This window comes from Eubalaena glacialis, chromosome 15 (assembly GCF_028564815.1).
Source record: "Eubalaena glacialis isolate mEubGla1 chromosome 15, mEubGla1.1.hap2.+ XY, whole genome shotgun sequence".
Taxonomy (NCBI): domain Eukaryota; kingdom Metazoa; phylum Chordata; class Mammalia; order Artiodactyla; family Balaenidae; genus Eubalaena; species Eubalaena glacialis.
The window spans coordinates 68,158,725-68,181,737 of NC_083730.1; the positions used below are offsets into that span (position 1 = coordinate 68,158,725).

General features: G+C 44.9%; 1 protein-coding gene across 3 annotated transcripts in view; it reads right to left on the reverse strand.

Annotated features, from left to right (window-relative positions):
* The window catches only part of SPECC1L (sperm antigen with calponin homology and coiled-coil domains 1 like), a 120,169-nt gene extending 97,882 nt beyond the window's left edge, over positions 1–22,287 (reverse strand). For 2 of the 3 annotated variants that reach the window (XM_061169081.1, XM_061169079.1), the window contains exons 1-2: positions 22,164–22,225; positions 18,367–18,478 (exon numbers count right to left, since the gene is read on the reverse strand). The gene's annotated coding sequence lies outside the window, so the exon portion shown is untranslated. Of the gene's footprint in view, positions 1–18,366; positions 18,479–22,163 lie in introns of all 3 variants that reach the window. The other variant, XM_061169082.1, reaches the window with a different exon arrangement.
* Between the last annotated feature and the right edge of the window lie 726 nt (positions 22,288–23,013).

Genomic DNA, 23,013 nt, shown 5'->3' on the forward strand with positions numbered 1-23,013 from the left:
CCTGAAGACCTGGGCCTGCTCAAACAGAGAAACGTCACAGTGACGACCAGCGGGGAAGGGCTTCGGACTGACACACAGCACTGAGGACTGAAGGCAGTGCCGCCCTGATTGGATGTGTCCTTCCTAAAGAGAAACCTGGTGCTGCAGAGGATGGACTGAAGGACACCATATGGGGGCTCGGGGAGAGGGGCCAGAAGGGCATCTCCTTCCCTGTAACTCCTTTCCTCTGACCTGAATCTGAGCGCCACACTCAAAACAAAAGTACCCTCAGCCCACAGCTCTCCCAGGATCTGAGGACCAGCACAGTGCTTTGATAAGTCTGCCCTTCCCCCACGTCGGTCTGAGAGTCTCCAGCCCCTACTCCAGACTTCGCACACCTGTGCCATTGGCACAGACAGGAGGAGGACCTGGTCTGCAAGCACAGAGTCCAGCCGACTATTACCTTCTCCATCTAGACACTGAACTTCTCAACTTCATCTAAGAAAAAGCCCTGTTTGGCCAGGAGCTACCAGAGGCTCCTCCTGAATTCATGGTTACCTAATACTACAAAGCCTCTTTCACACAAACTGCTGCTAAGCTGCTTTTCTCTTTTTTTCCGATAACATTTTATTATGAAAATTTCAAACACACAGAAATGTTGAAGAAACTGAACAGTAAATACTCCACTTTTCTCCGTTTCATAGCTGTGTAATTTATATTCTGAAAAAGTTTACACCTATCTGTTAAAATTATCATTTGGTCAAATTCAGCTTAAGGTCCAGCCTTTGAGATATTTTTAAATTCTGACTTCAATTTGAAACCCATTAGTTCTTCTCTAAAAAGCACTGTCTTCAATCTTAAGTCACTTGTCCAACCAGGATCCTCACCTACAATAAAAGGCTGAATTCTAAGGAATCTTGAAGGTACCTCCTGACTCCAAAATCCTTCTAATACACCTCACGCAGCTGATGGTGATGTTACAGATAGAGAACAGAGCGGTGAACAGGCTCTGTGATGTGTCACCAGACCCCCACCCAATCCCGGGCCTCAAAACAGCAGCACAGCACTGAACTTCAAGTCAGGAGAGCTGGGTTCACACTCCAGCTTTGCCACACAAACTGTGACTGCAGGCAAATCACTTCATCACTTCGTATGTTTGCAAATGTTTCCTCTCCTATAAAGAGGAGTTGATAAAACCTAATTTATAGTTATTGTACAAAATAACATGTGTAGACTAACAAAGAGAACAAAAATCCCAACACACTCATTCCAGAAGTTTTTTCACCAGGGCTCCAAGGTCAGAAAAATGGTGCAACAATCCAAGATCAGGGATGGCAATTTCTTTCAGTGATTCAGAAACTCCACCCTCCCCAACCATCCACCCATGAAAAGCACACCAATCAAGTTTCAGAAATAATGCCAAAAGGACCTTAAGAATTTATCTTAACTGTCATTATATTGCAACAAGAAGGCTCCTCCCTGAGCGGAGGAGAAGACAGATTGTCCTGGAAACCACAAAGGAGCTCTGAGGCCATCCCTCACCAAGAAGCACCTTCAGCCCTGGCACAGTGCGGGACAGGAGCCCTTGGTGTTAACTACAGGGGTGGTCCCTAATCCTCCCACCTGTAGACACACAAGGATCCTGATGGGTCACCACTTCTTCCTTTGAACTCCTCTATGCACCTCCTATTCACCTCCAAGTAGAATCATTTGTCCCCTCTGTTACATTAAATGTATTACTATTTAAAACTATTTAAATAGAATTGTGGGGACTTCCCTGGCGGTCCAGTGGTTAAGACTCTGGGCTTCCACTGCAGGGAGCACGGGTTGATCCCTGGTCATCAGGGAACTAAGATCCCACATGCTGGGTGGAGCAGCCAGAAAAAAAAAAAGAAAGGAATTGTTATTTAATTGATAACTTTTAAATCCACTGTGCTTATTTACAGTATCTGGAGACTGCCCCACCCACCATGTCTGTTCAAATCTGTATCCCTCGGCAAGTTACTTAACCTCTCTGAAATCTCAGTTTCCTCATATGTAAAATGGGCTGGTAATAATACTCCCTTCCTTATAAGGATTTTGGGAGGATTAAATGAAATAATGAACCTAAAGTGTTTAGCAGGGTGGCCCACAGTAATGATGGCATAAATGTGAGCTATCGTAATCTATAACAACACACTGCATGCCCCAAGTATGACTAATGCCTTATTTAAATAAAAGCAGCAACTCAAAAGACACTCTGTCAGAGAAACCCTTCATAAGGAATGACTAAAGATTATTTTTACTCACTACTTCATTAAATTATACACTGTGGCACATAGATGTCAACAAACAACACTTGCTTCTGGTTCTTTCCCACTGAAAATTACATATCAGGAAACACTGAAAATATATGGTAGGGAGTTCCCTGGAACGCTAATCAGGAGACCTGGATTGTGGTCTCAGGCCTGGCATGCCTGCGTGACGCTGAGCAAGTCATGCTAACTCTGTGAGCCTTGTTTATAGGCGAGGAGGATGGATTAGGATCACTCAAAAATTCAAATATTCTATTTCACAATTTATACCCCAAGAACCAGGAATCAAAACTTTTTTAAAAAAGGAAATTGCTTATTAGCTATGATGTTTTTATGTTTTTATGTTATATATTGATAATATCCCACTAAAATTCAAAAAAAGGTTTCAACCGAAGCAACCTAAATACATTTATCTCTTATTTCACAAACTCCATATTCAAAATGTAGGGATCATATTAAAATTTTAAATTAAGAAGAGACTAAAACACTGAGAAGGAATCACACTGTCAAGGGAAAATTGAAATTTAGCAAACTAAATTGGAGTGTGGTGCTTCCCTGGTGGCGCAGTAGTTAAGAATCCACCTGCCAATTCCAGGGACACGGGTTTGAGCCCTGGTCCGGGAAGATCCCACATGCCTCGGAGCAACTAAGCCCATGCGCCACAACTACTGAACCGCGTACCACAACTACTGAAGCCCGTGCGCCTAGAGCCCGTGCTCCACAACAAGAGAAGCCACCACAATGAGAAGGCTGCGCACCTCAACGAAGAGTAGCCCCCACTCGCTGCAACTAGAGAAAGCCTGTGCACAGCAACAAAGACCCAGCACAGTCAAAAATAAATAAATAAAATAAAATAAATTTAAATAAATAAATAAGAGTCTGTAAGTAAAAGTTGCTACTAAATGGATCAAAACCAATAACCAATTGATAAAACCGTGAGTTCTACAAAACCAAACAAAACGTTGAAAAGAAATTCAATGAGAAATGTTTTAATTAAATAAATCATAATGCAATAGACTTCTTATACTGAATTCCTCAACATATACATTTTTTTTTAAACTTTCTTATTGTGAATTGCAACACACAACCAGAAAGTGCATTTAAAGGTGTACATTTTAAAGACAGACTTGGAGTGGACTCCACTGAAAAAGGCAAGGCTTACTCAGACAAAAGCCTGAGCTTTGCCAGGTCAAAACACTGCACATGTGCAAGTGGGCGTGTATTCAAGGTGCAAGAGACAGAGACATGAAGGAGAGGGGCCAGGGAGATGCCTTCCGGCATGTGATTCTGTGCTTAGCCTGAATCTAAATACAAAAGTCCATTACTGCTCAAAATACTTCCATGCTTACTGACTAAGGAGCTGACTGGCAATTTTTAAAAGCTTATTTTTTATGTCCATTTTTAATTGAAGTATAGTTGCTGTACAACATTACCTAAGTTACAGACGTACAATAGTGATTCACAATTTTTAAAGGTTATACTCCATTTATACTTATAAAATATTGGCTATACTTCCCATGTTGTACAATATATCCTTGCAGCTTATTTTATACCTAACAGTTTGTACCTCTTACCCCACTACCCCCATATTGCCCCTCCCCCATCCCTCTCCCCACTGCTAATCAGTGCTTTGTTCTCTATTATCTGTGTCTTTTAAATGTTTATTTTTTATTATAACATGATGTTTTCTCATTTTTAAGACAGATTTTACTTCATGCCTAAAATTAGGGTGTGATTATCAACTAATGTGCACATTTAATATGGTGGTTCTACCTGCTCCCAGAAGCCGATGATGCAAACTCTGGCACTGAGGAAAGGTGGCCTTCAGAGCGACCTCTCCTCCACTTCCACCTCCAGCCCCAAGTGTGCACTCCCCTCCAAACGCCCTTGCGGCCACAGAAGAAGGAAAAGGAAAAAGCAGTTCCTCTCCAACTTCCACCCCTTCCCGTCACAGCTACCTCCTCTCTGCCTGGCGACGCTGGGTGAAGGGAGCCTGGGGGCAAATCTACAGGAGAAAGTGCCCAAGTGGACACTGAAGTCGGCCAGAAGGAGGAGATGGCAAGCAGGGCCAACACAGCTCCAAGTGGAAGGACGGGGCAAAGTCAGACCTCACTGGAACGGGATAAAAAGTTGAGTAGGAGACGAAGGAAGAACGTTTCAAAAATTTGGCTTTGTGAAGGGCACAGAGTCAGAGGGTAATGAGGAGGGTGAGACACTTTGCTGAGGTTGCTATTGTGTAAATGCCAGAGCAAGCTGCCTGGGGGAGGGCGGTGCTGCCCAGCACTAGCACATTTGATTCGAAACCACCTTACGTGCCTGGAAAGGAGGAAGAAACTGAGGCTACAGAAGTAAGGAGTTTGCCCAAAGTCTGAACTCTTTTCACTAAACCACAACTACTGATAGACAGGATACTAGAAAAAAAGAGTTAATTATCAGCAACAAAAATCCAAAAGCGCAATTCTATTTCCCTTTGTTTTGGCCACAGAAAAACCCACTCATACTAATTTATGATTTCTCTCTATTACTCTGCAAGATTTAACACAAGGAAATAATTAGAAACAACTAGAAGCTCCCTGCATTTTTCAAACTTAGAACCATAAGTCTTCTCCTTCTTACTGCTTTGAAAAAAATAACAACAACAACAAAAAAACCCTAATCTTATACTAGGACCTCTTTAGATCCATTTCTGGAGATCTTTTTAATACAAGTCGCTAAAAGGCCGTTAAACTACTGCTGATACTTAACATTCCAGACAAGTGACAAGGCTGGAAAAGGACAGCCTAAAAGAATTTCTGGCTATAGTACACAAATGGTTTTTCCAGATTTAGTCCAAAACAAATTGGTTCCCAAAGTTCAAACTCCCAGAATGCAAGAAATTTTGAGTCTCCTCTCCCTCTTCAGCCATATTTACAAAAAGAAAATGTTTATTCATGATCCCTCCAAACCATGGCTTTATGCTCAGATTTCTGGCAGGCAGTTACAAAATTTCACAATACTGTATTCATAAAATTAACTGTCGGCCATATTTTTAATTAAAAATATCAATTCAATATATTTGTACATTTATAACAAACTGTGATCTGAAATTCAAAATGAAACATTTTCTTTTATTTTACTAATCATTCAAATGTAACAATGTAATAAACCCTTTAATAATAAGCTAAAAATTTTAGATTTGAGAAATGTTTCGCCAATGGCACAAAGAAAGTCTTTCCAAACTAAACAAGTTAAAATAAATTAGAATTTGAATTCAGTGTAATAAAAATTGAAATCTTTTTTCAATAAGCACTTCACTGATTAGATAACATGAAAATCAATAAAAAAATATGAAGGAGTACTTTTTTCTTATATCTACTGAGTATAAGGTAGTGGTCTCAACAGCGGGTAATTTTGCCCTCTAGGGGGCATTTGGCACCGTCAGACATTTTTGGTTGTCACAACTGGGTGAGAGGCCAGGGATGCTGCTAAACATCCTACAATGCACAGGATACGCCTCGCAACAAAGAACTATAGGGCCCCAAAAATCAATAGTGTCAAGGCTGAAAAACTCTGGCGTGAAAAGATTGGTTTAAACCGAGGAGGGAAGGGAGATGTTCGTCTTTCTGCAGCAGACTATAAATACAGTCTCACCTGCACAGACATTGTGTTGAGCTGAGAAAGCCAACTCAAAAGAATTGACTGAAAGAGCAGGGAACGTGTATGACATGGAGCCTATTACACCCTTGATTTCCATCCACATTTTCTGGGAAAGGACAGACAGCTCAAAGAAGGCTCTCTCTGATCTCCCAGAATGAAATGTAAGGAGAGTCACAGGGACTCACTGCTGACCTGCACCTCCTTCTGTGGTGTCCTAGCTAGCTGCCTGGCGGACCGACAATCCCAAATGGATGGTGAAAATCCACTGTTCTCCAGTCCATCTGAAACCTCACTGGCAAGAGGGAAAGCAGGGAACTAAACCCTGAGGGCCCCCTGCATGCCAAGCACTGTGCTGGGGATTCCACACACACAGCATTTCATTCAACCCTCCTTCACCTTGAGAGGTAAGGATGACCTCAGAGCAACCGTGAAAAGGATCACCTGAGCCTCCCACAGCTCCGACGCAAGGGTAGGGGTCTGAACAGGTCTGACTCCAGATGCCCCACGACGGCACCACAGCAGGGTAGCTCCCTAGGCTGTCTTCCTCAATCTCAGGTGCGGCCTGCACAGTGAGACACTGAGCCACGGTAGAGACTCATCCCGGCCCCCCAACGCAGGTCTTGGCTGACAGCATCCCCTCGTCTCCGTGCCCACCACCCCTGCCAGCCCTGCTCCAGCTCCTTCTGTGTCAGGGAAGAATCACAGCCTGGCGACCCGAATCCCGCCCCTCCCCCCCCCACCTCTCCAGGCGCCTGCCTACCTGCCTCAGGCCAAACGCCTCTCTCCCACCCTCTCCCTACCCCTTGTCTGACGCAGCCACGCTCTTTCCAACACCTACACTTCCACTCGGCCTTCCCGCCCCAAGAGCCCCTTACGGTCTTCTCCCACATCACGCCAAGACTCTGTCGCCAGGCACTGCGACCACAGCACCCACCTCACTGTATTTCATCCCAGCAACATTTGAGACATACTTAGACTAAAAAATATTCGCTCTTTACCCTAAATTCAAATGTAGGTGGGCGTCCTGTATCTTACCTGGCAACCCTAGGCCCTGCACACAGACCGGCCAACAGGGAGCAAAGGGCAGCGCCAGCGCCGGGAGAGGAGGGAGCAGAACACGGGGACGAGACACAAGGTGAACCGGGACGAGAACGATGGGCAGAAGCTACACAGAGAACAGCAAGAACACTAAGCCCGAACCGAGGAGCTCGACAGTCAGTCCTCCACAAAACGGCCCGATCCAGAACTCCAAAGCCACTCTCCAGGGCTCCCTCCAGCAGCCGGGGTCTAGAGCAGCACGTTTCTTTCATGAAACCAGACCCCTGTGCTGGGCCCTTTGCCCGCTTCGCGCAGCTCCCTCCCACGCGCACTTTATTCCCCCAAGTCCAGTGTCCACTGGTTGAAAACCCCCTCCTCCTTCAAAGCAATCTTGAAGGACAAGCAGCTCAAGCCCCTCGAAGCCCAGCTCAGAGGACCTGGGTCACACGAAGCCCCGCCCCCAGACTGTCCCTCCAGCACCATCAACATGCCCTCAGGGCAGCCACGTGGAGGCTTCTCAGCCTCACCAGGACCGCAAGGCGCATAGAGGAGGCGAGGCAGGGCCAGTGCCAAAGGCATCATTTAAGAACTACACAGAGAAGGGAACCAAACACCCGACAGACAGACAAAATCGGAGCTAGGATGCGAAGAGCCCAAGCCACTGCTGAAAGGACAAGCGTGTCAGAAGGAAATCCTGGAAGCGCTCTCGAGACACCTGTTACCCAGTTCATAGCCTGTCACACCACATCCTGCAACTGGGGGTAGAACTTCTACTCACTTATCAGTGGCAGGATGAGGATGTAAGAGGAAAAGAGAGGAAAACCATGGCAAGCACTTCCTTCTGAGTTCCAGATGTCATGGTGCACCCATCCCTGTGAAAATGCCGAGACTCACCATATAACTCAATTACACTGACTTTGCTGTTGCCAATTTAGGATCATGCTGTTTGTCTTTACTGCGTGAGTAATGTATTACAAAGTCCAAGCACCGAACTTAATTAGGTGTCAGAATTTCAATACAATGCAACCAACAGGGTATCAAGAAAATAGAATGTGTAAAATAAATGTTTCTTCCTAATGCTTCATTCTAATTTTTAACAAGTAAAATTTCAGAACAATGTTACCTGATTTAGCAAACTCTGAGCTTCAGTAACAGGTTACTAGTAACATATTAAGAGTAATAGAGACTTCCCTGGTGGTTCATTGGAAGGTGGTCCAGTGGTCCACCTTCCAATGCAGGGGATGCGGGTTGGATCCCTGGTCTGGGAACTAAGATCCCACATGCCACCGGGCAGCTAAGCCCGTGGGCCACAACTACAGAACTTGCGCACCACAGCTAGAGAGCCCGCGTGATGCAAACTACAGAGCCCATGTGCTCTGGAACCTGCGCACCACAGCTAGAGAAGAGAAAACTCGTACGCCACAACTAGAGAGAAGCCCATGCGCAGCAACAAAAAGATCCCGCATGCGTCAACGAAGATCCCACGTGCCGTAACTAAGACCCAACGCAGCCAAAATAAATAAATAAATAAATTTAAAATCTTAAAAAAAAAAAAGAATAATAGACTCTCATACATACAGCACAGCAGCTCACCCCAAACTCAGCAGATGAGGGTCTTCAGATTCTAATCCTTCAAAACTATTTCTTAGGTTTAAAACATTACCCCCAAAATTACCAAATCCTGTCTCTGAGAACTTTGCCTACCTAATCTGATTTACTGCAAATGAGTAATTTAACTATTTCAGCTTTAAAAACAACCATCCTGGGCTTCCATGGTGGCTCAGCGGTTAAGAATCCGCCTGCCAATGCAGGGGACATGGGTTCGAGCCCTGGCCCGGGAAGATCCCACATGCCGTGGAGCAACTAAGCCCGTGCGCCACAACTACCGAGCCTGTGCTCTAGAGCCCATGAGCCACAACTACTGAGCCCGCGTGTCACAACTATTGAAGCCCACGCGCCCCTAGAGCCCGTGCTCTGCAACAAGAGAAGCCACTGCAATGAGAAGCCCGCGCACCGCAACGAAGAGTAGCCCCCACTCGCCGCAACTAGAGAAAGCCCATGCGGAGCAACGAAGACCCAACGCAGCCATTAATTAATTAATTAATTAATTGAAAAAGAAAAAAAGACACAATGCAGGCAAAAATAAATTGAAAACAAACAAACAAACAACCATCCCTTCTAAGGACTGCAAAACACAAACAGATTTTTATAAGAGAGAGAAGAGCAGCATTGTTCTGGGCCGTAACACTAAACACAGAGCACGGTGCCAGAAGGCAGATCTCCAACTAGCAGCCTGGGACACTGCGGCTGTGCACTCAGGAATTCACAGTCTAGTGGAAAGAACACAGATTATTCCGGTAGAACCTGGGTTCAAGTGCCAGCTCCACCACTTACTAGTTATGTGGCTCTGGGCATGTTACTCATGTCCAAACTTCAGTCCTTGCACCTCTAGGTGGAGGCTAAGAGCTCCTACACAGGACTGCTACAGGAACCACACCAAACAGCACACTGCTATCCTCCCTACACCACAGAGGTGAGTTCCCTGTACCCTAACTTCTTACTTCTTCCTTCCAACTCCTCACACCATCAGCAGAAAAGAAGGGCTCTCTCCCCCCCAGGACAATCCCCAGGGCTGCTCTGCTCCGCTCCATCTTCCAGACAACTAAAAACTCCACGGTCCACTCCAGGTGTGTGCCACCCGCTCTGGGGCCTAACCACTGCTGCTGTCACCCCGTGGGGTCTAACTCAGCACGGCCTTCCTCTGCCTTCCTCATTCAGTGGGTCACTAACTTGGACTTGCCCTTCCTCTGTCCCTGGTGTCCAGCCCTCTCCTCACTCGCTCCCTCGCCCAGTGTGAGTCTCCCCACCGGCCTTTCATCACACCTCCTGGCTGACACACATCTCTCTCTGAGCCTTTCTGCATGCTTTCAATCCCTTCTATCCTTCCATCTTTCTTATTTTTGAATTGTTGTTTTTTAAGATGAGATAAAGGTATTGTGGGTTTTTGTAAAAGATTCTTTATTAATTAAATTAGAAAATAACAGAAAAAACTCTGGGCCTGGCTTCCCAGGCCCTCTAATCAGTCCTCTCTGCTTCCTGTTTCCCTATGACCGAGGACAGACAGCAAACTACAGTCCATGGGCCAAATCCGGCTCATCACTTGTTTTTGTACAGTCCACAAACTAAGAATATTTCTTGCATTTTTAAATGGTTGGGGAGAAAAAAAAATCAAGAGTATTTTGTGACATCAAAAACTATACAAAATTCAAGTTTTCAGATCCACTAAGAAAATTTTATTGAAACACAGGTATACTCATTCATTCATGTATTTCTATGGCTACTTCTGTGCTGATTAGTTGCAACAGAGACTATATGGCCTGCAAAGTCAAAAACATTTACTACCTGGCTCTTTACAGAAAAAGCCTGTCAGTCTCTCAGTCTCTACTGAGACTATAATGATATGCCTTCCCCTCCTCTCGGATGACTTTGACTTTCTTCTTCTTTTCTTTTTTTTTTTTTTGGCTGCGCCATAGAGTCTTAACCACTGGAGTGCCAGGGAAGTCCCTTTGTTTTTTTTTGGGTTGACTTTCATATAGAACTACAGGTGACTAAGTTCCCCACCTCAGGAATGTTTTCCCCTTTTCCAAATCCTAACCATTACCAGCAGCTTATGTGGAAGCAGGTAAGCAAAACATTCCTTGTTACTATACAGATTGAGGCCTTGGTGATGCTGTCCCCGTGTGTACAAGGGATGGCTGATGACCCCTTATTCACTTCCAATCTTTCACAGCGGGCTGGCAGGCTAGCAGCTAGGAAAGAGAGCATGCAATATAGGGTACTGAAAGAAATGCTCAAGGAAGCCATGGGAATAATGTGTCTGTCCTGTACCACAATGTCATCATTTACGTGTTACCAGTATAGGTGAAAGTCAAAAAGATACCAACTCAAAACAGCAGAATTTCAAAAAGAAATCAGGAAGAAAAAGCTGAGGAGGGGCAGAAGGGGATGAGGAGAAAACCGACAACTTAGAGACTCTCACAAACTGTGGTTAGTGGAAAACTGTGGAGACCCTAGCATTAAAGGGGCAGGCAGCCCTCCCCCGGAGGCCAAAGCAGCCTAAGAAGGAAGGTCCCTATGAAGCTGGAACCTCAGCTCATTGGGTGTCCTCACCCACTCGAGCTGCCACGCTACATAAGGTGGCCTAACCCCAGGGATCACTACCTCCTTGCACACCATCTGGGAACAAATAAGAAATAAGAAACCCGGAATGCATCTCTGTGACTAGTCTCAGATAGGAAACCCTGACCTTTTGAAGGCAAGATGTTTTCACCTCAAATTGTTTTCAACTTTACCGAGATATAATTGATAAATAAAACTGTAACACATTTAAAATGTACATCATGGCAAGTGATGTACATACACATTGTAAAAGGATTCCCACCACCTAGTTAATTAATACGTCACCTCACATATTTATCTTTTGTTCGTGTGTGTGAGAAGCAGATTTTGGAAGGGTGCAGGTGCTGTCAAAGGTTAGAATCTGATCCTATCGTACACAAGTTCCCGGGAAGAGGAAAACTCTGAAAGACAGACTCTGGAAGACTTGCTTCTGTAGCAGAAGAGGGAGTTTGGGCTTAAGGTGTCCCCACAGCACAGCAGGGCTCTTCCAAGGGCAACAATACAGTCCTGAGCTGAAATAAATCATCTGATTTACACTGTCTGGATCCAGGAAGACAGGAGTCCCAGGTAGACTGTCCTCCTCAGAGGAGCTGGTAGGGTACTGTGTGCAGTTCTGGAACCACACTGTGAGGAGAAAATCTAATAACCAGCTTGTCTCCAGTCCAGAGAGCTCTGAAAACTCAAGTAAGTGAGACTTTCAACTCGGTAAGTGAAAATAGTCGTTTTCAAACTTCAAAAGGTCCGGAAGGCAGGAATAGGACTAGAGAGTGAAAGTTATCAAGCAACAGATTCCGAGGCAACTAATAATCAGCGATGTCCCTACACCAACCGAGCGGCCTTAAAACTGGCTGGGTCCTCCCCTCGCCAAAGGCACTCAAGCAGGGCCAGGAGGACTGCTCGTCATCAGACACCAGCTGAATGTTCGGCTCCTGCACTAACTTCGGTGAGCTAGATACTTGAACAGTCACAACGCTTCAGCTCTCAGGGCTCCAGGTAACAGTGGTGCATCGTCAACTGTTATTTAAAGAGCATCACACTGAACTTACACGGGGGAATTTGCTGGGCTCACTTTCTCACTTGCCTGTTTCCTGAGGGAATCTCTTTCTCAGGGCAGCCACCAGCCACCCCCATCACCTGAAATGTCCCAAGCTCGCTTCTGATGCAGCATGGCACATATATCTAAGCTCCAGTATCCTGACAATTAAAAAAAAAAAAAAAAAGTATGTAGACAAAAGACAAAGAAACCAGTAACTGCTATGAAAAAATTAATCAGCTGTTTGAGAGATAACAGGTCATTTTTCCTCTTGACCTCACTATGCTCTGAAGCTTCACCTGCAAAGATGTTCAGAGACTGAGAACCCTTCACAGAAGTCACTCTCTGGCATCAATACAGACCCTGCTGCTGCTGACCACCCTCTCCCCACCTGCAGGACTCCCTGGCCGGACAAGGTGCAGCACCTATGCAATCACATGTGACGAGGAATGAAACAGCATAGGAACCTTGGGTGGTTATCCCTGAGGATAATGAACCTTGGGTGAGAAAGTAAACACTGCGTTAGCGTTTCAGCAGAGACTCTCATACTTGCATAATAAATCCCCCCCTTAGCCTACAGGATATACTCTTCAATTTTTATTTCCCGCTTAAAAAAAAAAATCACTACAGAAATAGTATTGGAAAAAATTATAAATTCCAAATTCATACTTCACTGTCACTTTATTTAAAATAATGTGTATACTGCATATGTGAGAAAAACGAACAAATCAAACAAAATCATCATTAACTACTATCAAGTGACCATCCCATATTTAAAACTTGCCTCTGAGTGGCTTAAGGGAGAAGAGGCATGAAATTAGGAAGAGAAGAGAGGGGGCCCAGCCAAGCGCTCAGGCAAGAAAGGGTGTAGGAGGAGGCAAAGAAGAGGACCTCAGTAAGACCAGGCAGGCATCAAGGTCAGTCCCCCAGCCATCGTCCTATGACACCCCCACAGCCTTTGTCACTAGTTGCCCCTTCAATTCTTGGGCAGTTTTTCATACGTGGAGCCAAATGTCAGTGCAACTATGACTACCATTTACTAGGGAACCTGCCAGAGCAGCACAAAGTAAGTCCAGCCCTCTTTCCATGTGAAAGCTCTTCAAATATTTCAATTATAAGAGAAACAATGCCCTACATAGTCTTCTATTCTCCAGGCTAAATGGCACTGTCGTTCCTTCAACCATATGGCAAATGCATTCCAGTTGAAAGGCAGCATATTACAGTGAAAAGAACGTAGGACTTTTAGTCAGAAAACTGGGCTCAAGTCCAAGCTTGGCCCCTGGTTAACTCTGTATTCTTAACCTCGTTTCCTCATTTATAAAGTTAAGGAAAATAACTACCTTAAGCTGTATGGTGAGAGGACCGTATTTAATGAAAGGTACACATGAAATGTATGCTTTTTCAGCCATGCTGCCATGGATGCTCATTAGATTCCACAGTACTAATAACCTAAACCTCATAAACCTTATGAATTAAATTAGTTTTATAAATAAAGTTTTGGAACCCAACCCAACTAAGCACATGCGTGGTGGGGGAGGACAGCGAGAAGCAAAGGCAGGAGAGGAGGTGACTAAGATCCCTGTACTGCTAGACAGTATGCTGGTTGGCATTTATATTCTACACTAGACCTTCAGAAATATTACTTTAACATAAACTTGCAGGCTGTGTTTTGTTCTGAATTTTTATAAACGAACATTAGTAACTGAATTGCCCAAAAAAATTTTCTGCAAAATAATGTTTTATTCATTAGAGTGACATTCTGATTATTAATAGATGACTAGCATTCCATCATGATGGAGCTGGTCTGGATGAGCAAGACTTTGACCTGCATGGGTAACACGAAGGGTGAATAACCGTAAATGTGCATTTCTAACTTCATTTCAAAGTCAAATATAAAAAAACAAAATCAGAACCGAAATGCTTATTTTAACTGCATTACCACTAGGGCCAACATAGAAGGGTTAGTGCAGGCCAAACTAGGCTGCATATCAATATAAATCTGCCCTTATTGGGAGGGAATTCCCTCCAGGCCTAACCACTCTAGATGACCCAGATTATTTTCCCTAAGCATCACCATGAATAATTTAAAGTAGGCTTTACTGGAGGGACAATCTCAATAATTCATAGGGCAATATAACAAACACAGAAAAGTTCAGGAAGAAAACAAGAGTCTTGACTGGGCCCAGAAGTTTTGCCATGTCCCCCAAAAGTACTCTCAACTGCATCCATCAGAAACCTCCAGCACATATATCTCACCTGGTTTTTGGGGAACGATGTCTATTACTTGCCAACAGAATAAGAGGATTTGGATACAATTTATAAATGTGCAAACTTTGCTACCAAGGACTCATATGTGGATCTCCTAGAACTCCATATCCACATTAACCAATTGGGTCTTTTTTTTTTTTTCCTTTTTTTTATTTTATGAAAATGTTTCTACTTTCTCCTGCAAGATTATTAATACTAATACTGACTTAAAGTAACTTGTAACAACATTTAGGGCAATCTAGCCTTTGGTACTTCATATACACTACTCAGAAAGCCCCCACAGACTCAAACTGCAATGGTAAAACCCTAGGCTATGCTACTTGTTTATTGCCTGACTTTCCACCCCTGCCCCTATTAGACAGTAAACTCTAAGAGTGCAAGGTGTTTTGTTTGTTTTGTTCATGCTGTTGCCTCAGAGCCTAGAACAGTGCCTGATCCATAATAGCCTTTTATTATCTGCTGAATTGAATGAATAAACAGTATATTTATACTATGGAATATTACTATGAAGCCATTAATCACAATGAGTCAGAATGATACCAGCTGATTTAATGGACTTTCCAGAAGTATTAAGTGAGGAAAACAAAAAGCAGAAGTGCCAAAAATATCCCATGTTTTAAAAAGTATGCCCTGAAAACCCATACATTGATCAGGAAGTGGAGAACTTAGAAATTGACACACTGCTGGAGGGACTGTAAAATGGAGCAGCTTTGAAAAACAGTTGGTGGTTCCTCAAAAAGTTTAACATTGCTACCATATGACCCAGTGATTCCACTTCTACGTATACACCTAAGAAAACAGAAAACATCTGTCCACACAAAAACTTGTACATGAATGTTCACAGCAGCATTATTCATAATATCCAAAAGTGGAATAAACTAGGGACTTCCCTGGTGGTCCAGTGGTTAAGACGCTGTACTTCCAATGCAGGGGGTGCGGGTTCAGTCCCTGGTCGGGGAACTAAAATCCCACATGCTGTGTGGCCAAAAAATTTTTAAAAAAAGAAAAGAAAAGTGGAATAAACTAAATGTCCATCAACTAATGAATAGATAACAAAATATGGACTATTATTTAGCCATAAAAGGAATGAAGTACTAATGAATGCTACAACATGGATAACCCTTAGAAACATTATGCTAAATGAAAAAAACCACACAAAAGGCCACATATTGTCTGATTCCATTTACATCCAGAACAGACAAGTCCAGAGAAAGTAGATTAGTGATTGCCAGGGGCTTGGGGGAGTGGAGAATGGGGAGTGACTGTTGCTGGGTACAAGGTTTCTTCCTGAGGTGATGAAAACGTTCTGGAATTAGAGAGTGGTGCTCAATGCACAACTCTGTGAATGTACTAAAAACCACTGAGGTATGCAATTCAAAAAGCATGGCAACCTAAATGTCGATCAACACAGGAATGGATAAAGAAGATGTGGTACATATATACAATGGAATATTACTCAGCCATAAAAAAAGAACAAAATCATTCCATTTGCAGCAACATGGATGGACCTAGAGACTGTCATACTGAGTGAAGTAAGTCAGACAGAGAAAGACAAATATTATATGATATTGCTTATATGTGGAATCTAAAAAAAGGGAACAAAATGAACTTATCTACAAAACAGAAATAGAGTTACAGATGTAGAAAACAAACTTATGGTTACCAGGGGGTCGGGGGGAGAGATAAATTGGAAGATTGGGATTGACATATACACACTACTATGTATAAAACATTGATAGATAACTAATAAGGACCTACCGTATAGCACAGGGAATTCTACTCAGTACTCTGTAATAGCCTATGTGGGAGGGGAATCTGAAAAGGAGTGGATATATGTGTATATATAGCTGATTCACTTTGCTGTACACCTGAAACTAACACAACATTGTAAATCAACTGTACTCTAGGGACTTCCCAGGTGGTCCAGTGGTTAAGAATCCATCTTCCAATGCAGGGGACACGGGTTCCATCCCTGGTTGGGGAACTAAGATCTCACAAGCCTCAGGGCAACTGAGCCCGCACGCCGCAACTACTGAGCCCACGCGCCACAACTAGAGAGAAGCCCATGCACCACAACTAGAGAGAAGCCCGCACGCCGCAACTAAAGATCCCACATGCCACAACTAAGACTGGATGCAGCCAAAAATAAATTAATTAAATTTAAAAAAAAACTATACTCCAATAAAAATTTAAATAAACAAATAAATAAATTTGACTCATTTAAGTTGGAAAACAACAAAAAGGATGAACTTTATGGTATATGAATTATACCTCAATAAAGCTGTTATTTTTAAAAACCATACATGTTTGCAAATGAATACATGAATGAATATATGCATACACGATTCTTGTATTCAAATGAATACATGAACGATGAAGAGTGGTATGAAAGGTTGACATTCCTGGTGGTCGAGTTCGGGGGAGGGGAGAGTGGGGTGGGCAGAGGAGACAAGTGTTGAGGCAAGAAGGAAAAGATAAACAAAAAAAGACTAAAAAATCCAAGGCTGGTGGCCTTGAGTGGCAGGGGCCAGGCAAAGTTGAGTAAGTACGCAATGAGGTAAGCTTGAGGAATAAAAATGAGGGGGACTTCCCTGGCGGTCCAGTGGTTAGGACTCAGCGCTTTTACTGCAGAGGGCCCAGGGTTCAATCCCTGGCCAGGGAACTAAGATCCTGCAAGCCTTGCGGCTCGGCCAAAAAAAAAAAAAAAAAAAAGAATAAAAATGAGGGAACTAGGGTTTAAAAATCCAGCAGGTAATTTGTAACAGGGCAGAGAAAGCACACTTGACTAAGTGTAATGATGTGACGGAGTTTGCAGAAATGCAGAGGCCAGAAAGGGAAAAGAGCAAGAACACGGGACAGAAGATTTAAGACTGACCCTAACCAGGGACTTCCCTGGCAGTCCAGTGGTTAGGACTCGGTGCTTTCACTGCTGGAGCCTGGGTTCAATCCCTGGTCAGGGAACTAAGGTCCAGCAAGCCACCAGGCCAGGGCTGGCGGGTTGGGGCAGGAGGCTGGGGGAGACTGATCCAAACCCACCAAGGTTTAAAATGTGCAAGGAGAAGACTCAATAGCTCCTGCTCAAGAACTCTTGGGCCTGGTGGGGTAGAACAAACTATGACCAGGAGACGCTTCCAGGGAAAGAAGGGAGTGGGACTCAGGACACTGGCGTCTCCTACATGGGAGGACAGGGGCATCTCTCGGAAGAAAGTGTCCAGTTGTGACTGTTCTGGAAAAAAGCAGCCCCAACAAACTGCTTCAGGACTTCTCAGGGGACGAGGTGCCCCTGGAAAATGGCTGAGTTGGGACTTTCCCCAAGAACATGAGAAGTGAGAGAGGAAGAAAGGGACAACTTTCATTTTTAACAAGTATTTCTTGACAAATCCTAACACTGCCATCAGTTTCTTTGCCTCTTTCCCAAGCTTAATCAGGGTCTTTTTTTTTTTTTTTTCTTTTGTACAAACTCAGTTCTTTTGAAAAGAAGTGTAATACGGGGCTTTTTTTTTTTTCAAGAGACAAAGTATTTTTCCCCTTTAACATTTCTGTTTCCCCTGGGCTATATGCACAAGAGACGAACTTGAAATTTAATATCTTCATCTCTTAAAACTTTACCATCCAAAAACAACAACAACAAAAACCACCACCACCAAGATGGAAGGTATACAAGGGGAAAAAGGGAAACAACATGAAACAAATGCACATTCCTTCCAGAGCCCGGAACAAAGGTGATATAATAGACATCACAGACAGAGTCTCCTCCGTCAAGAAATTAGATTTTAATTAGACACTAAGACACAATTATATGGACTTTGCAAGTTGGTGTGCATTGCTGGGAGGTGTCTCAGGGATGGCAAGGCCAAGTGGACCTGGAGTGAAAAGCTCCTCAGGGGCAGGGACTAAGTGACCCACTTCCTCAGGACCCATGCCTGACAAACTACTCACCCAGCAGATGCAATGACACGCACCCCGCTCTGCACTGCGGTGTCCCAGCTGGTGGAGAAGAGCAGACAAAACCAGGGAGCCAAATCCTAACTGGACAGGGTGCTGGACAAGCCTGCAGGAGACAGGATAAGGGATGCCTTTCAGGCCAGGTCCTATCTGAGCTGAGTTTTGAAGGATGAAGTGAGAGAAAAGCTTTTCAGCAGAGGAGACTGGAGAGAGCTCCAAGGACCAAGAGCTCAACGAAGCACCTAAAAGGAGGTGGGGGCAGGACGAGAATGGCAGCCTGAGCCCAGTGACACCAAGCTAAGGATCGGTAGATCTGATTGTAAAGATAGTGGGAGCCATTGAAGGATTTTAAATTGTGCAGAGCAGGGCAGTAACCGTGAACAGATTAACATTTTAGAAAGAAAGGCCGGGGCAAACCTCAGGATTTAACCAAAAAATAAAGACAAGAACTACAATGAAGATGTGCAAAAAGGTCAGGAAAAACATTTAACAGATCTGCATTCTCTTCTTCTGGACAAATGTCCTTTACAGAGTTTCCATGTTATCCTTTGAAAATGGAGAACTCAGGTGGGTGAGAGCAGTCAGTCCTCCCAATGTGAACATGAGTATTTGAAGAATTACAGATTGCATTATTAATTTTAATTTGAGACACTTTTAAAATGTATGCTTGACACACATTATATATTGTAGTTTTGTAAGTACAAAAGAAAATTTACAATAACTCTAAATCTAAATCTAGTAAGATTTTTTAAATCTTTAAAAATTTTTAAGATTTCACAGACACAATGGTCATCTGTTACACTCACTTTGGAACCGGACAGGGTGCTGGACAGCCACTTCTCCCCTCAGCGTATCTGAAATATAATCTGTAAGCCTAATTTCTTGATGGTCATGGTGTTTCACAGCAAAAGACTGGGGCCACAATACTAAAAGGTTTCGGAGCTGACAGAGAATCCCCACAGGGGTTCTTTACCTCAGCAGCCAGTCTATTCAATACTAACAATTCCAACCACCAGGAGGAATTTCCCTGCCTAGGCTTATACACACACAAAAATATCCTGACATTTTATATCTGGTAGAAAAGGATGATCAGAAGTATCTTTAATACCAAGCAAATTCAACAGAGCCTTCTTAGTTGCCTGTGGATTGGGACAAATGACCACAAAGTAACTCATATTTACTCTTAAAAAGTAATCTATATTTTAATCTTCTCAGCAGCAAAAGCCCCAGGAACTTTTTCACTAAACTCCCTTACAACAACAGCAAAACAATAGATTCTACGTTCTCTTTATTTCTAAAAATACCTTATTGTGATAAGAAAACCAACCTGTAGTTGCCATTTATTACAATCTCATTTACCACCATTTACTATCACCATCATGTCATAGAAGATGCTTTAATTTTAATATCAAGAAAATGACATTTTTTAGAAAGGGAAGTCCTAGTTGAATAAATTTAGTTTTATGAAAAACTCCCTATATTGTCCTCGTTTTTCTTAATACACTGAAGCCCACTCAACAGTTCATTTCAGGGGTCTGACCAAGAGTCTCCGAGATTGGTTCTCACCAGCTTTACACCACCACCTGGTCTTTGACGAGGGACCACAATGTCATAGAACTGGTGAGAAGGCCCAGTTCTACCCCTGGCTGAAGAGGACTAAGTAGGCAAAGATCCATTAAACATTAAAATTGGCAACTCAAGCTCCTTTCCATCTCCACCCCCAAACCCCACACTTTACAGATGGGGAAATGAAGCCCAGAAAGGAAAACCGACTTGCCCAAAGCCATAAAGCCAAGAGAATTTAACTCACCTACTGACACCCTGCCACTGTTCCTCTACTGAGGTGGAGAGTTTGCGTAATGACTATGTACAAGTTAGCCATGTGATTTAAATATGTATATGGTCATACAGCAAATCTTAATGTATTACGAAAACCCATCCCTAATAATAATTTTGAACCAAAGCAATACTATCATCTGAGTCATCTAAAATATAAGATGTACTTTATGGAGTCAGTTATAAAGAGAACCTCTGCTTCAGAGAAATCCCGTCTCAAGAGGACACACTGCAGATACACAACCCCAAAAGTTCAAGTTTAAAACAGAAATTTTGATACAAACCTCACCTTAACCAAAACTGCTATAATCACTTCCCACTCACTATGATGCTGAACTGCACACTTAGGTATCTGGACTGTTGTTAAGGTGCAGAGTGATAAAGCTTTTCTATGGCACAATATTCACTTTCTTTTCTTTTTTAAAAAAGATTATTTATTTTATTTATTTATTTTTGGCTGTGTTGGGTCTTCGTTGCTGCGCGTGGGCTTTCTCTAGTTGTGGTGCGCAGGCTTCTCACTGCGGTGGCTTCTCTTGTTGCAGAGCACGGGATCTAGGTGCACCGGCTTCAGTAGTTGTGGCTCGCGGGCTCTAGAGCACAGGCTCAGTAGTTGTGGCACAAGGGCTTAGTTGCTCTGCGGCATGTGGGATCTTCCCGGACCAGAGCTCGAGCCCATGTCCCCTGCATTGGCAGGCAGATTCTTAACCACTGCGCCACCAGGGAACCCCTCACTTTCTTACTGAAAATGAATGTCAAGAAAATCCCTACATACGTAGAGTATGCACAGGCAATTAAAAAGCATTCTCCAGCTATCTCAAGATGCTTGGAGTACACTCATTCAAAGGAGAAAAGGAGACATCTTTCAAGAGAAAAAAATTACTGGATCAGCTATCTCTTTATAGAAAAAAATCTTACCTAGGTCAATACCCTACTTCTCCTTACCCTTCTGCATCGATGTGTCTATTTGATAACCTACCCATATTATAGTGATGTCTGCTGGTATCTACCAAGCAAGCCCCAGGCTCTGATTTCATCTCAAGATGCAGCCCCCGGGGTGACAGCAAACATTTTTTAGTCTCTTGCATCTGTTGCAAACTTACAAAACATTATCAGTGGCTTAAGATGATTTTTTTTTTTTAATACAACAGACATTTCCCCCTGTGATCAATACAGAACGGCAAATTTATGGGAATTTTCCCTGGGTCCTCCCGTGCTTGCCGGCGAATTACCAAGGGCATTAACGAATCAAGATTCTCTGCGCTTGAATGATCACAGGAGTTACTTGGTTTTGTAAATGGGCCGAAACTGAGTGGAAACTGATTTCTTTTCCAGCCACCTCCAGCGGAGCTGCCCAGAAACGAACTCTGATGTCTTAAACGTAACCACTGAAGCCATACAATGACCACACTGCGGGAAAGGCAGAATTTCCTCGGCAGAACACAAGATTATTCACATCCAACCTGATGCAATTAACCAGGTCTGGAGAAAAAAGGATACTCCTGCTCCGGGCTGACCTCGCCGGCGGAGCTGGGCGCGGGTGGGGGCGCGGCCCGGCGGAAGCAGAGCCCGCAGGAGGCCCGGGTCGGCCGCCCGCCGCGTCCTCGGGCCCGGGGATGGAGGCCGGGGACTAAAGGACTGGGGGCCAGGGGCTATGGGGCGGCGGCCCCAGCCTCTCCTGGGGCGCGAGGAGAGGAGACCGGTGGGCGCGGCCGCAGAACCAGCCGGGCCCCAAGCAGCCGGGACGCCCGCCGGCCGGGGTCGCGGCTTGGGCTGCCCGGGGGCCCGCGAGGGGATGGCGCAGGCGCGCGCCGGGCGGGGGGGGGGGCCCGGGAGGGGACGGCGCAGGCGCGGGCCGCCGGGGTCTGCGGGGCCGCCGGGGCCTGGCCGCGCGGGCGGCGCTGAGGAGAGGGACGCTCCCGCCGCGCACACTCAGGGCATCCGGCCCCGGCTCTTACCGCGCGGCGCCGCCTCGCTTGCTCGCTGGCTCCGGGCTGGGGCCGGGCGGCGAGCTCGCCCGGTGGCGCGGCCCGAATCCGTTGAGTCCGGCCTCAGGGCAGCAGCCAACCCCGCGGCGCCGTTCGCCCGGCCAGCCCAGCCTCCCTCGCGGCCCACGCCCCCAGCCCGCCCCTTGTCCGTCCCACACGGCCGCCGAAGACTGCGCAGGCGCGGCGCATGCCCCGCCCACATCCGCCGCCGCGCAGGCGTCTACAGCACAGCCCACTCGGCTCGCGTCCCTCCCGGCTCTGGATCGCGCAGGCGCCGTACCATCCGGCCGGCCACAGAAAGTCCTCAGGCAGGCAGTGCGCATGCGTCAGGCTTCCTGCTCGAGCTCTGGCTAGCGGATGCTCCTGGAGGATGCATTGGGCACTGCCGAGTGATGTGTTAACGCTCCAGCATCCCAAAGGCTCGGTTTAGCCCAGAGGTCCACCGTTCATGCTCGGCTTAGCCAAGAGGTCCAACATTCAGGGACGTATATATAGCGTGCCAAGGACGGCGCTGGGCTTGAGCTAGACAGTGGTGGGAAACCACAGAAGCCCTGCCCTCCCGGTACTCCCCGGAGATTTTGGGGGAGATAGGATGCAGGTTTTAAAAAAAAGCACAACTTTTTTTTTTTTTTAATTAATTAATTAATTAATTTTTGTCTGCATTTGGTCTTCGTTGCCCCGCGCGGGCTTTCTCTAGTTGTGGCGAGTGGGGGCTACTCTTCATTGCAGTGCGTGGGCTTCTCATTGCGGTGGCTTCTCTTGTGGAGCACGGGCTCTAGGTGCGCGAGCTTTAGTAGTTGTGGCACGTGGGCTCAGTAGT